The sequence below is a fragment of the Octodon degus genome, unplaced genomic scaffold (assembly GCF_000260255.1).
Source record: "Octodon degus isolate 3935 unplaced genomic scaffold, OctDeg1.0 scaffold00091, whole genome shotgun sequence".
Classification (NCBI taxonomy): Eukaryota; Metazoa; Chordata; class Mammalia; order Rodentia; family Octodontidae; genus Octodon; species Octodon degus.
Window position 1 is genome coordinate 7049223 of NW_004524667.1, and position 12672 is coordinate 7061894.

At 37.5% G+C, this 12672-nt stretch overlaps 1 pseudogene; it reads right to left on the reverse strand.

The window, feature by feature from the left end:
• Window positions 1-137: 137 nt before the first annotated feature.
• LOC111818436 lies at window positions 138-593 on the reverse strand (annotated as a pseudogene).
• Window positions 594-12672: the final 12079 nt, after the last annotated feature.

The following is a 12672-nucleotide window of genomic DNA, read 5'->3' on the forward strand; positions in this document are numbered from 1 at the left end:
TAAATATTAAAAAATATTCTATTGGAGTGAAAAAAAAATAAAATAAATGAAACTAGCAAAAAGATGTAATCAGTCATTAATTGTGCTGTTCATAATCCTGAAGAAAACAAAGTGAGAGGATTTCAGGACAATTGAAGTTAACCCAAGCATAGGCTGGACTTGCTACTAGAAGTTTCTTGGGGAAGAGCTGGTTTCCAGGCTACTGGGCTGGGACAGGCACGGCAGGCACAGCCTTCTCTTTGCTTTGCCAAACTCTGGTTTGCAAGTCTGTGTCCATGTTTTCATGGATGTTTCATTCTCTATTCAGACCTAAGAAGTTTCCAGAGCTTGCTTCAGACAGGTTCCTACTCTGTAGTCCAGAGGATTCAGAGCCTACACTTTCCCCAAGAAATGTGACACCTGACAATATGGCCCAAGAAGTAGAGTTTCTTCAGGTGTCTCAAAGATATTCAGGGCCATTTTGTTTTTTCCCATGGGCTGGTCTCTTGTTTCAATAAAGCCTAATGAAAAATTGGATCTACCACCTGGAAGGAGCAAACCCTACTATTGGGGTTAACACCCTTTTAAGTGGTGGCAGTGGTCACAGGACCAAGGAGTCAGGTAGGTTAGTATGCAAGAAGAATGCTGAAAAGGTTGGACCCAAGAGGCACAGGGGTACTACAGATCCACAGCAGCCACTAAGCTCATTTACTAAGTGTTTTTCTGTATCTCATTAGCTCTGTTTTCCTGGAAAGTCCTGACTAACATAGCTTGCCCTTCTGCACTCCATTTTCCCCCCCTGATTTCAGTCTTTGAAGTAGCACAAGATAATTTCCACAGGAGAAGAATGTGGGGAAAAGTAAAGTTTAACTCAATTAAGCCAGCCAGCAAACACCTCCCAACTAGCAAGCCAGCCTGTTACCATGGTGAGTTAGAGGCCAGTCATGGGAATTTATGATAACATAGGATCATAACACACTTTTTGCAATTAGTTTTGTTTACCCTCTTTCATCCCTTTTATGTTTACAATATCTTAATAAGGATGGGGAAGGAATGAGGCAGTCCAGGTATCTCCTATCTCTAAGATAGGTGAGAGGCTTAACTGGAGCTACTTTGGCCAAGATAAAATTAACACATTGAGGGCCACCATCCCTTACATCCTAACTCGTTCATGGTTTAGATCTGGAATGTCTTTAGAGCCTTACATGTGCAGAGGTGGGACTTTTGGAAGATGATTGGATCATGGGGATACTATAACTGAATATGGCATTAGGAAGCGGAGCCTGGTCAGAAGAGGCACGTGACTGGGACATAACCTAGAGGGATGTATGTCTCTGGCTTTCTCTTTCTCTCTCTGTTTTTTAGCTGCCATGGCTTGAGGAGCTTTTTTCAACTCACCCTTCCACTATGCTATCTCTGCCTCAGAACCAGATAATCTTGGGCAGAGAATGTGAGCCAAAGTAAACCCCCTCCTCCTTTATTTCTGGATGGGGGGTATTTTGTCTCAGCAATATGACACTGACTAAGATGTCCACTTAGCTTGTGTATGTTGCTAATTTCTGTCTCTAGGCTTCCCTAGTCTGAGTTTTTATGTGAATAATATCATATAGGATATGGTCTTTTGTGATGGGCTTCTTTCATTTAACATGTTTTCAAGGTTTGTCTATGTTGTAGTACATGTGAGTACTTCATTTCTTTTTATGACTAAATAATACTTCATTCCATATCCATTTTACTTGTCTACTTGACTATTAATGGAGATGACTGGCAATTATGCAGACTTCTTCTGTAAATGTTTGTGTATAAATTTCTGTGTAGCAATATTTTCATTTCTCTCCACATTTTCTGGGTTGAATGTTAGTTCTATGTTTATTTGAAGAATGTCCAGACTTCAAAGCAGATGCACCATTTTATATTCCTACCAACAATGTATGGGGGTTCTTCCTCCACATCCTCACTGTGGTAGTCAGCTTTCCCATTGCTTGTACAAAATACTCAACACCCAAAATTTAGAGGAGGAGAGGCTTGATTTGGCTCAGTTTCAGAGGTTGTAGTCCATGGTCTGCTTGATATTGGAAGAAACATCATGAAGGAAAGATGTGGTGGAACAAAGCTTTTTACTTCATGGTCACTGGGAAATAGGGCACAGAATAGGAGGACCAGTCCCCAAGCTTGTGTCTCCCAATACATGCTTCACCAATCCCCTTCACAGTGGCCAAGTCCATCAAGTTGGCAATCTAGCTTAACTGTTACACTCCCCAACACTTATTCTAGTCACCCTATGGGTTGTAAAATAGTATCATACTGTGCTTTTAATTTGTATTTCCTTGATAAATAATCATGTTAAGCATCTTTTCATATGCTTATTACTGACCATTTTTATATAGTTTCTCTGGGGAAGTTTATTTCTATTTGTTCAGATACATCACCAATTTTGGAATTGGGTTTTCTTTATATTACTGACTTGTAAATATCTTTTATATATCCAAGACACAAGTCTTTTGTCAATATATGACTTGCAAATATTTACTCTCATTTCTTGGGTTGTTTCTTTAATTTCTTGATAGTCTTTTTTAAGAGTAGGAGTAATTCATTAAGAAAAAAAAAGATTCTGTCTGAGAGGGACAGAAGGGAGCCTGAAAAGTGGGTTGCCCCCCCTAACCTGGCTTCTCAAGGGTGTTTTATTCAGCAATGCTATGAGGTGAAAAAGGCTTAAGGTGGGACAGAACTATAATCATCAATAAGATCACAAGTATAGTTGCTTAGGTAATATTGGTCCAATGGAAAATTGTAGGATGGGTGTGAGGCAGGAACTAAACTATGATCAACCAGTAAGATTACAATATAGTAACTAGGGTAACATTGATTAAATGGAGATCAAATAGGGAAATAATTCAGGTAGCAAGTACACATGGACAGAACATGACTTTCCTGGAAGGGGTGGCTTAAGGTTTGGTCCTCCACCTCATGGTGATTGATTTCTATTTAGAATATCAATCCCTGCTCTTCATCCCTGATGGAAGTTTGTGGGTGAGTAGTTTTCCTTTTTCTTGAGGCTTGGCTTTCTGTGATTATGCCTCCAGTTGTCTTATGTATTGACTGCTTGAGGGCTCAGCCCTGTCTGACTGCCTACACTATTCCTACCTAACTTAGTTATCTATACTATTCCTCTCTGAAGAAGTACCCCTAATTGCCATGAGGGGACAAGGGTTGAAGACTGACCTGGCTTCTTCCAGCTGAAGAGGGTCAAGCTGTGATTGGCAGACAGAGGTATTCCACAGAGGATCTATATGAAGGCTCTCAATAGATGGCAGGTGTTCTTATTAGGTAGCTGTTCAACTTTAAGTCTGGAGAAGACAAGGGCATAGAAACAGTAATGTGTGTGTGTGTGGTCCAAATAATAAAATCAACAGGATAATTATAAATATAGACAACAAGGTTTTCCATCAAGAGGAACCAGTTAATAGCTTTCCATAAAGAAGATAAGGAGAAGAGCAGGGAATATCAGAATCTGACATGTCATTACCCTGTCATCTAATATCTTGAATAGCTACTGAGGCATTAGCAGAAAGATCAAGAATGTACACACAACATTCAGCTTTTATAATTGCACAAGTACTCCCTTATGCTGCTGTTAGAATGTATAATGCCATCCAGTTTGGAGGATGGCTTACCTCCTTAATTTTACTTCTTCATTCACAAGACAGAGACTAGACTCAGTGTCATTTAAGCCTCACTGAGAATAGTTAGTGAAGTAATTAGGGAACCTTGATGTGTTGTATGACATCCTCAAACCCTAGGGAAGGGATAAAGATAGAAGCCAAATGATCACACCAGTGAAACACACTTCTAGGTCATCAGTTCCACAGACAATGACATTTTTGCCTTATACCTATGTAAATCCCAGTGTACATCTTCTTATTCATCCCAGGTTGTCTACGGCCAGAAATTGGTTCCACAGAACTAATGAGTGCCATTGGGAACTTCCCATATAATTCTAGGGTGATTAAACCAGTTTGTTGTAGACCAATCTTCAGCCTGTAAAGTTATTGTATATAATGTTTGGGGGGTATGCAACCCTATTATTATTATTATTATTATTATTATTATTATTATTATTATTTGCAGTACCGGGGATTAAACTGAGGACCTTGTGCTTGCCAGGCAAGCACTTATTCTAATCAACTATCTCCCCAGCCCCTACCCAATTACTTTGTAGGGCTAGGCCAATGAGAATAGGAGTGATTTTTCTGTTCCCAACATAGGGGGACTTTTATACTAAGATGTCCTATAGTGAGGGTTAATCATAGATTATCATACCATATCCAAAAATAGCCATCTTGATATCTATAGTAGTTGGCCTTCAGAATAGGACCCTTACTTTTATTAAAGAGAGGCCCTACCAGAACCTTTAAAGAGACTCCACTGGCATTGTTAGAAAAAGTTCTATTTTGCACAGGATTGGTAAATGTATAGTTTCTAGGCCACTCAGCTACCTTGTAATGGTGGGCTCAACTATGAACTATTGAACTTTTTTACAACTCATCAATGTAGGCTTATAGTTTATTCAATCATCTCCTTGGTGTGGCGGTACTCACCAAGGAAGTCCAGATGTAGTGGAAAAGGGGAACAGGCCATATATCCAGAAAGATATTTGTTGTAATGACTGCATATTTCTGTATCTGCCTTAGGCATTACATTCTCCCTCCCATGGTAAAGTGATTAGTAAAAAGGCTAAGAGTCATAGATTACTTATCTGAAGGTTTTGTTTTTTCTTGAACAAGAATCTTAAGTCTTTTATGGGTTCACAGGAGTAATCTGATTGTGGTTGCTCACACTCAGTAACATTCTCTGGATCACAGGACTTGAGCAGGGCCTGGTGTATCTAGGCTTGCTACCTTAACAGCTGATAGAGTTGACAGGATTACAGTGTATGGTCCTTCTCAAATTGGTCCTAGGGAAGGGATGATGGGGAAGAGATTCTACCAGTATTAAGTCTCTGGGGTAGAATATGGGATTTCCCTTTTCTTTAGGTTGAGCTTCTGTTAGCTGTTGAAGAGTCTGTTGGAAATTAGCCAGTGAGGTAACATCCTTCAGTAAGGCATCTCTTTATTGAAAAGGAAATTGTTAGGGATAAAAGGGGATTGATTCATAAAGCATTTCAAATGGACTGAGGCCTACAATTTGAGGTGTATTCTTACTTTAATGAGAGCTAAGGTAGTAAGTGCGGCCACCGTAGGTAGGTCTCCTGAGCCATTTTATGAAGATGTGTCTTTAGGGCCTCATACATTTTTCTACCTTTCCAGATGATTGAGGTTTCCATGCACAGTGGATGTGATAGTGAATGCCTAGTGCCTGAGAGATACCCTATGTGACTGTTGCTTTAGAAAGAAGGGCCATACCACTCTGTAAGCTTTTAGGAAGTCCAAGTCTGGGAATGATTTGTGAGACAAAACTGTTTACTGCCTTTAGTGCCTTTTCTGTTCTACAATGAGAGGCATCAATCCAGTTTGTGAAGGTATCTACCCAGACTAAATGTTATGCTCCTTCACTCTTTAGCATGTGAGCAGAATCAACTTGCTAGTAAATCTAGAAACCATTCTTAAGGGATTGGGATAGCAATTGTAACCTATTGGCTCTTAGACCCCTGTATTGATCGAGTCTGGTATTTTATTTAAGTTCCTCAAATTTTAGTATTACACATTACTGTCCGCAATGTAATTGCTTAGTTCAGATATCAGCATATAGAGTTAGGCAGGGTGAGAATTCTACCCATTAGCTGCTATTAAGTCCCTCAAATTTTAATTATAATTATCCTCAAATTTTTGATGACTTAAGAAAACAGATACCAATTAACACATTATCTTTGACCAATGAGAAATTCACAAGCTATTGTACATAGACAACAATATATTTTATATTTGTAAAACCAGTCTAAGATCATTTTGATTAGTTGACAACCTGGGTATATGATAGTATTCAGACAGGATAAAATATCGCTTCTGAGGATGGGAACTTTTAGGCATAACTAAAAGGAATTGGTGAAGAGAAAGTTATCCCAGTTATAGCTTAAGTGAGTTACCTTTTATCTGGTGACTTTTTTATTGAGGTATGATGGCTGGAAGGAAGGCCAGGATTGAAAAAAGGACAGAGACATTTGCCAATGTCCAGAAATAGGCTACATTTTTCCTTTAGTCATGATTACTCAGGGCTCCTCCATGGATATAACAGAGATGACAATCTGGCCAGAGGAAGGAGGGAGAGTGTTCCTGGGCCCTTTAGTCTTGCCAGACCAGCTGGGAAGATGAGTCATGGGCCTGGGGCCTCCACATCAGAATGCATTCTCAATTCCAGTGGCTTCCCAATCAGGAAACAGCACTGGTGTCCTCTAAAGGCAGTCCTTAAGGTGGCCTGGTTTGATTCCTTTTCTTCCATTTTTTAAATTTTTTTTTTTATTTTTTAAAGAACTGGGGATTGAACTTAGACTCTTGAGTTTGCCAGGCAAGCACTTATTCTACTGAACCATCTCCCTGGCCCCTCCAATTTGGATATAGTCATTAATTCATTTATTTATCTATCTTTCCTAATTATGGCTAGAATATTTAGTACAATGTTGAATAGAAGTGGTGAGAGATAATAGCCTTGTCTTATGCTTATCCTAAGGAAAATCTTCCAGTTTTTCACTCTGGATGATTGAGCTCTGGAGTTTTGTAGATGTTTCTTTCAGATATGGTTTTTAAATTTCTATGAATATATTTTTATGATGGTTACTTTGAAATCTTTTTCTGATAAATTTGACATTTTATCAGAAAAAAACCAGTTTCTGTTACTTTTTTTCTTTTTCTGGAGAATAGGTTATATTTTTCTTTGCATATCTCACAATTTTCTGTTGGTAACTGGATATTTTAGGTAATGTAGCTTCTCTGGTCACCCACTCTGAGGCATATCATTATTTGCTTGTTTATTTATTCAATGTTGGCTCTCTGCTGTCCTTTTTGTTGTCCTCTACCTTCACAATGTTAAACCTGTATTTTCTCTTCAGGGAGGAAAGGCTTTGTGTATCTGTCAGTTGCTTTGTTATGCCAACAGCACTGATAAGGCCCTTAACCACTCTTTTCCTGACCAGATCAAACTGTTAAAGGCCACTGCTTGCTGGTCCATTGCTAACATTAAGTATAAATGCTCTGCAGCATAATTTCTTCTGCATGCTAATCCAATCAAATTCTGGCTCTTTGGAAAGAATAGTATTTAAGGTCAGTGTTTGACAGTTCTCTGAATCCTGGAGGTATCCTTTCAGTTGTCTTGTTCTTTAGTTCTCTTCTTCAAGCTAGCTAGCCTTATAGTGTAGGCTTTCTCTTCATTAGCTCTATAATCTCCCAATTGCTTTTCATGATAGCCTCCACTAATTTTGATAGTGTCCATTGGGTAACTTTTGAAGTTTTTAAACTTCTTATCCTTTTGGAAATGAACTCATGATCTTTTGGAAGAGGTTAGGAAGTCATTTCTTTTATGTCTTTTTATCCCTCAGGCAAAATCTCAGAGGTACCAGGAACTAGAGCTGGGACAATGACAGGTTTCTATCTGGACAACACCTTTGTTGTTTGAGCTGAGCAGGAGTAAGGAGGGAGTAGCCTAAGGACCTCTTGGCTTGCTTTTTCTTTCCCCCACCCCCCCAGCTGGGGATTTCAGCTTGCTTTTTCTGCTGCATTCCTTCCATGAAAGGCAAAGGAAGGGTTATATGGGCCTCATTATTACTAATGTACCATGCACAGTGTACTTGTTCCACAGGTCACAGTTTCATAAGTGGAAACTAGCAGAGGAAGGGAGTCCCACATCTTTACACACTCACCTATAACAGCCTTAGCCAGGTAGTGAAGGGTCAGATAAGAAATACTTACTCCTCCTGGGAAGGAAGCCTTTCACTATGGCCATTTCTAGAGGCTGTAGATGTTTGTTTCTAAAATAATTTTTTCATTTTCATTGGTCAATGGGTTAGTGAAGGTCTTCATGGTGTCATGCCACTGCTCATAGTGGTTTCAGACAACTGTCCACTAACCTGATATTATAGGAATTCATATAACATAAGCCGAAGAGGGAGTTTCTTGAATGGGAACTCAAGGTCCTCTAGGCACCCATATAAACAGATCTTTTTTGAAAAAAACATGGAACTGTCTAATAATTTGTAATCAGAGATGTAGAGAGGAAACTCAGCTCCCAGTTCCATCCCTCCTAAGCACTGCTCTGTGATGCAGTGGAAACCAGTTTTATTTTTGCTCTACCAATAAAAGCTATATTTAGACATTTTTTTAAAGTTAGTCATGATGATAATATTTCTTTTGTTTAAGATCAGACTAGCTCAGCAGCTAACATTTTAAGTTGTCACTTATGCTCTTATTTATATTATCATCAGTAGCCAAGCATGCAGACATGGGCAATGCAGTTACATAGTAATAGCAGAACTCTTCTCTCTGTGCAACTTCACCCTACCAGCAGGTTACCTGCCTGGCTGGTCTAGGGCCAAATCTGCAGTGTGTTTGTTGGCCTGTGTTACTTGCGATAGCTTGGGATACATTATACAGAGGTATGTGTAGCACTGTGTGATAGGCAGAGATCCTTCACATTCTACTAAACAGCAAGATGATCAAATGAAACATCTGTTGCCCCTAGCAATGGCCATAAGAACAAACAGAAAATGAAACATCTAGGGACAAAATCTAGGAAAACTCTGTAAGCACAAAGACCACACTCCCCACTCTCAGTTCAGTGAGTAGTTAGTTCAAATCTGCTGCAGTCAAGGGGACAGGGCTTTATCTTTCTAGGCTCCAGGGGAAGGCTTCCTTCCCAGGAGGAACAAGTGTTTCTCTCACCTTTCATTGGCTGAGGCTGAGGCTATGTTCTAGGTAAGTGTTCAAGCATTGGAGCCTCCTTCCCATTGCTAAATAGTGATGCCTAAATGGAAAGGGCAGAAGCTCTTTCAAACTGTAGTATGTAGGAAGGCAGAACGTTTCTATTTCCATCACAGATATTCAAATATCTTAATCAGATCTATCAGTTTCTCTCCAAAAAGAGAGATTCTTTGTTTTCATGTGAAACAAAACTAAGTTAAGGACTTATTAACAAGAACATTTCTCCAATAGAGGTAATTTTAACATTTTTGGCAATATTCATAAGACTCAGCATTTTTAGGTTTTATTTTATGTTATCACACTAATCATTCAAATCTGTTTTTTAAACTGGATAGTTTATATTTGGATAATCCAATGTCAAAAAAATTTCCCACTCTTGAGTATAACACGCAAATGTCTATTTTTATTAATTGCTTTATTTTCCCCCTTTTCTTGGTTGGTGGCACTAGGCCTATATAGGGACTTTTTTTTTGTTTGTTTTCTTTTTTTCTTTTTTGTGGAATTGGGGATTGAGCTCAGGCCTTTGAGCTTGCCAGGCAAGCACTTATTCTACTGAGCCATCTCCCTGGCCCTATATATAGGGACTTTCAAAAGTCTTAGAGTAAACTCTTTTTCTTGTTTTGAGTTGATTTTTTTTTTTTTTAACAATTGTCTTGTCACTGTCCTACTTTCATATTGAAGGATGTATGCCTTTGTTAAGGAATTTCTCTAGCAGTTCATTTTCACGCACATTGGGCCAGGGACATTAGGCATTGTTAACAGGACTCACTTCTTCAAGAAATAGCAGCTATTTAAAAAGATGAGTAGAGGGAAAGAAAGGGAAGAAAAAGAAACAGAGAAGAGAAAGGAACCCTTCCAAGGATTTACCTTTAGTCATGAGGTAGATGCAGATGATTTGTTCATTTTCATTGTGAAGAATGTTTGGAAATCATCTCTCTTACAAATCATGTATCATGCTTGGCCTTGTCATTTTAATCCAATAGTAAATAGGAAACAAATATGTTTTTTTTCCCCCGCTAAAAGTATGGTGATGACATCATGCAGAACTATTTTTAGGAGATTAAATTAAAGATGATAGGATATTTCTTCTTGTTTTGACTACTGCCATTGTGTAGGAGAAAGACAGCATTCTGTGGACTTGTTTTTACTATTCTGTTGGTATTTACTATAACATCGGGTGGCATTCATGAGCTTACCTGATGGAGCACAAAGGATCCTGATTTATGAACCCGTAAATTGTCTTTCCAATAAACATTTGTCAAAATAATGTATTAGTTCAAACCAAAGCCTTCTTTATTTATTCATATAAAAGAGCACTTAACTTTCAACAAAGAATTGCCTATCATCAAAAACACTCTATAAATGAATCAAATTTATGAAGATGGTTTTCAAGGGTGCTGCTCAAAGACTAAAGCTTTCTTTTAACTCTTTAAAAGACTCAGCATTCTAACTTACTTGTTTTTTACCCTGTTCTCTCATATTTTTGTAATCAAATAATGTTTATTTTAACATTCAGACATTAAGTTGTTATTGAATGAAGCTAATTATCTTTATAGTAGTATATTCAGTTATCAGTCTAGCATATGTTTAGCAGGCATCATTGTAACTATTTCAAATTCTGTTAAGACAATATATATTTATCTGTTTGTATTTAGTCTACATCTAAGTAAGAATGAAACATATACTCCATCTAACTATTTAAAATAGTAAAGGTCACTGATAAGGTAATTATCATTGATCTCTATTTCAAATAGTTGGTTAACTTACCTGTTTACTTATTAACAAATAGCCCCTTTTCTACTTAGACTAATAAGATATATAATTTGTATGGTACATGCACCTTCTCACTTTCATACTTGGGGAGTTACAAAGTACTTTTTAAGGTATCATTTTAATATTTAGTAGTAACTTTTATTGGTCAGCTTTCCCTTTGTGGGTACAAAATACTTAACACAAGAGATTTAAAGAAGGGGAGGTTTAACTTGGCTCAAGGCTTCCGGCTTCCGAGGTTTTAGTCCATGGTCAGCTAGCTCCAAGGTAGGAATATTGTGGCAGAGAGTATGGTAGCACAAAGCTGTTCATTGCCTGGTGGTCAGGAAACAGGAGGGGGCAGTGCCAGAGAGGAAGAGGTTGGGGGCCAAAGGCTATGCTTTCATGACCCAGCCAGACATACTGAAGAGTGTTTTTTCCTAATTCCTTGTCAGTTCTCAAGGTAATGAAGTTGACAGTGTAGCTTAGCTATCACACTATTTCATTTCTATTGCAGCAAAATGTGCATAATATAAAAATTATCATTTTAACCATTTTACATGTACAACTCAATGGCATTAAGTACATCCATATTTATATAGCAGTCACCACTAGTTCTTGAACTTTTTTATGATCTCAACTAGGAACTGAATAACTCTCCATTTCCTCTCCTTCCAGCCACTATTAACCTCTATTACCTACTTTCTGTCTATATAAATTTACTCTGGCTACCACATATTAGTGGAATCACGGTATTTATCCTTTTATTTCTGGTTCATTTAACTTATAATATTTTCAAGGTTCATCCAAGTTGTAGCATAGAAAATTTAATAGCATAAAGAGCTTGATTCCTTTTTTATGGCTAATATTTCCTTGTATATATATTCCACATTTTACTTATATATGAATTTATTGATGAATACTGGGTTTGTGTTCCCATTTTGAGTAATGCTGTTGTAAATACTGGTATATAGGTATCAGTTTAATTTCCCACTTTCTTTTCTTTTAAAGTTGAATTGCTGGATTATAGATAATTCTGTTTAACTTTCTGAAGAATCTTACTTTGCTAAAAGTATCATTTTTCCTGTTTAATACTGGAGTTATCCTAAGTCATAACGTTTTTGAAAATGTTGATATATAAATAGGTTAATTCAGCTGTCAGATTAATAAATATTTAAAGAGAGCTATGTCCTAGGTATTGTGCTAGTCGCTGATGTCATGGAATTAAATAAAATGTGGTACTTAATCTTATGGGAGTTTTGTTTTTTGATTTAAAAAATTTTTATCAGTATGTATTTGCATTACATGATATTTATATTCTTTGGGCTGGTGCGATAGCTCAGCAATCTAAAGGGCCTGCTTAGGCAAGCTTAGGCAAGTACAGTGACCATAGTTTCATCCCCGGCTTCACATGCTGTGCCAGCCCTGCCCCCTAAAAAAGAAGAAAAAATTGTATTCTTTGTGTAGATTGATATATTTATATAACCCATCTTAATTCCTTTGTTTCATTGTTTTTCCTTTTCTTCCACCTTTCCTTCACCTCTTTATCCCTTCCCTATTTGAGAAATACCTATTTCCCTACTTCCTATTATCTTTCTTTTATTTTGCTCTTTATTTATAGTCTCCAAGTCTTAGGAAAATTCAGTCTCTAGTAATAGTCTTACGCTATAAAGTTTGGTGAACTCTGCTTGTTTAAACAGCAACAACAATTTTGATATACTTTGGTTATCCTTATAAACATGTAGAGTCATCACTAAAATTATAAACTCTAGGTGTTAGGTTTTTCATACATTCAGTTTGATCCAATGATCTTGTGAGCAGATTCTGAAAAATTTTGTAATTAGAGGATTAAAAGGGATTTAATTCTATAGTAATTTCTATCATTTACATGATCTGAATTAAAAGCAGTCTCTGTACTTCTGGCATATGTCCTTAGTTTTCTTACCAGCTGCTACAGAAAGTAATTCTATATCCTTACGACAAGGCTACAAAAGAAAAAAGCTTTATTTGTATGCTCAACAACCCTGGACAACCAATG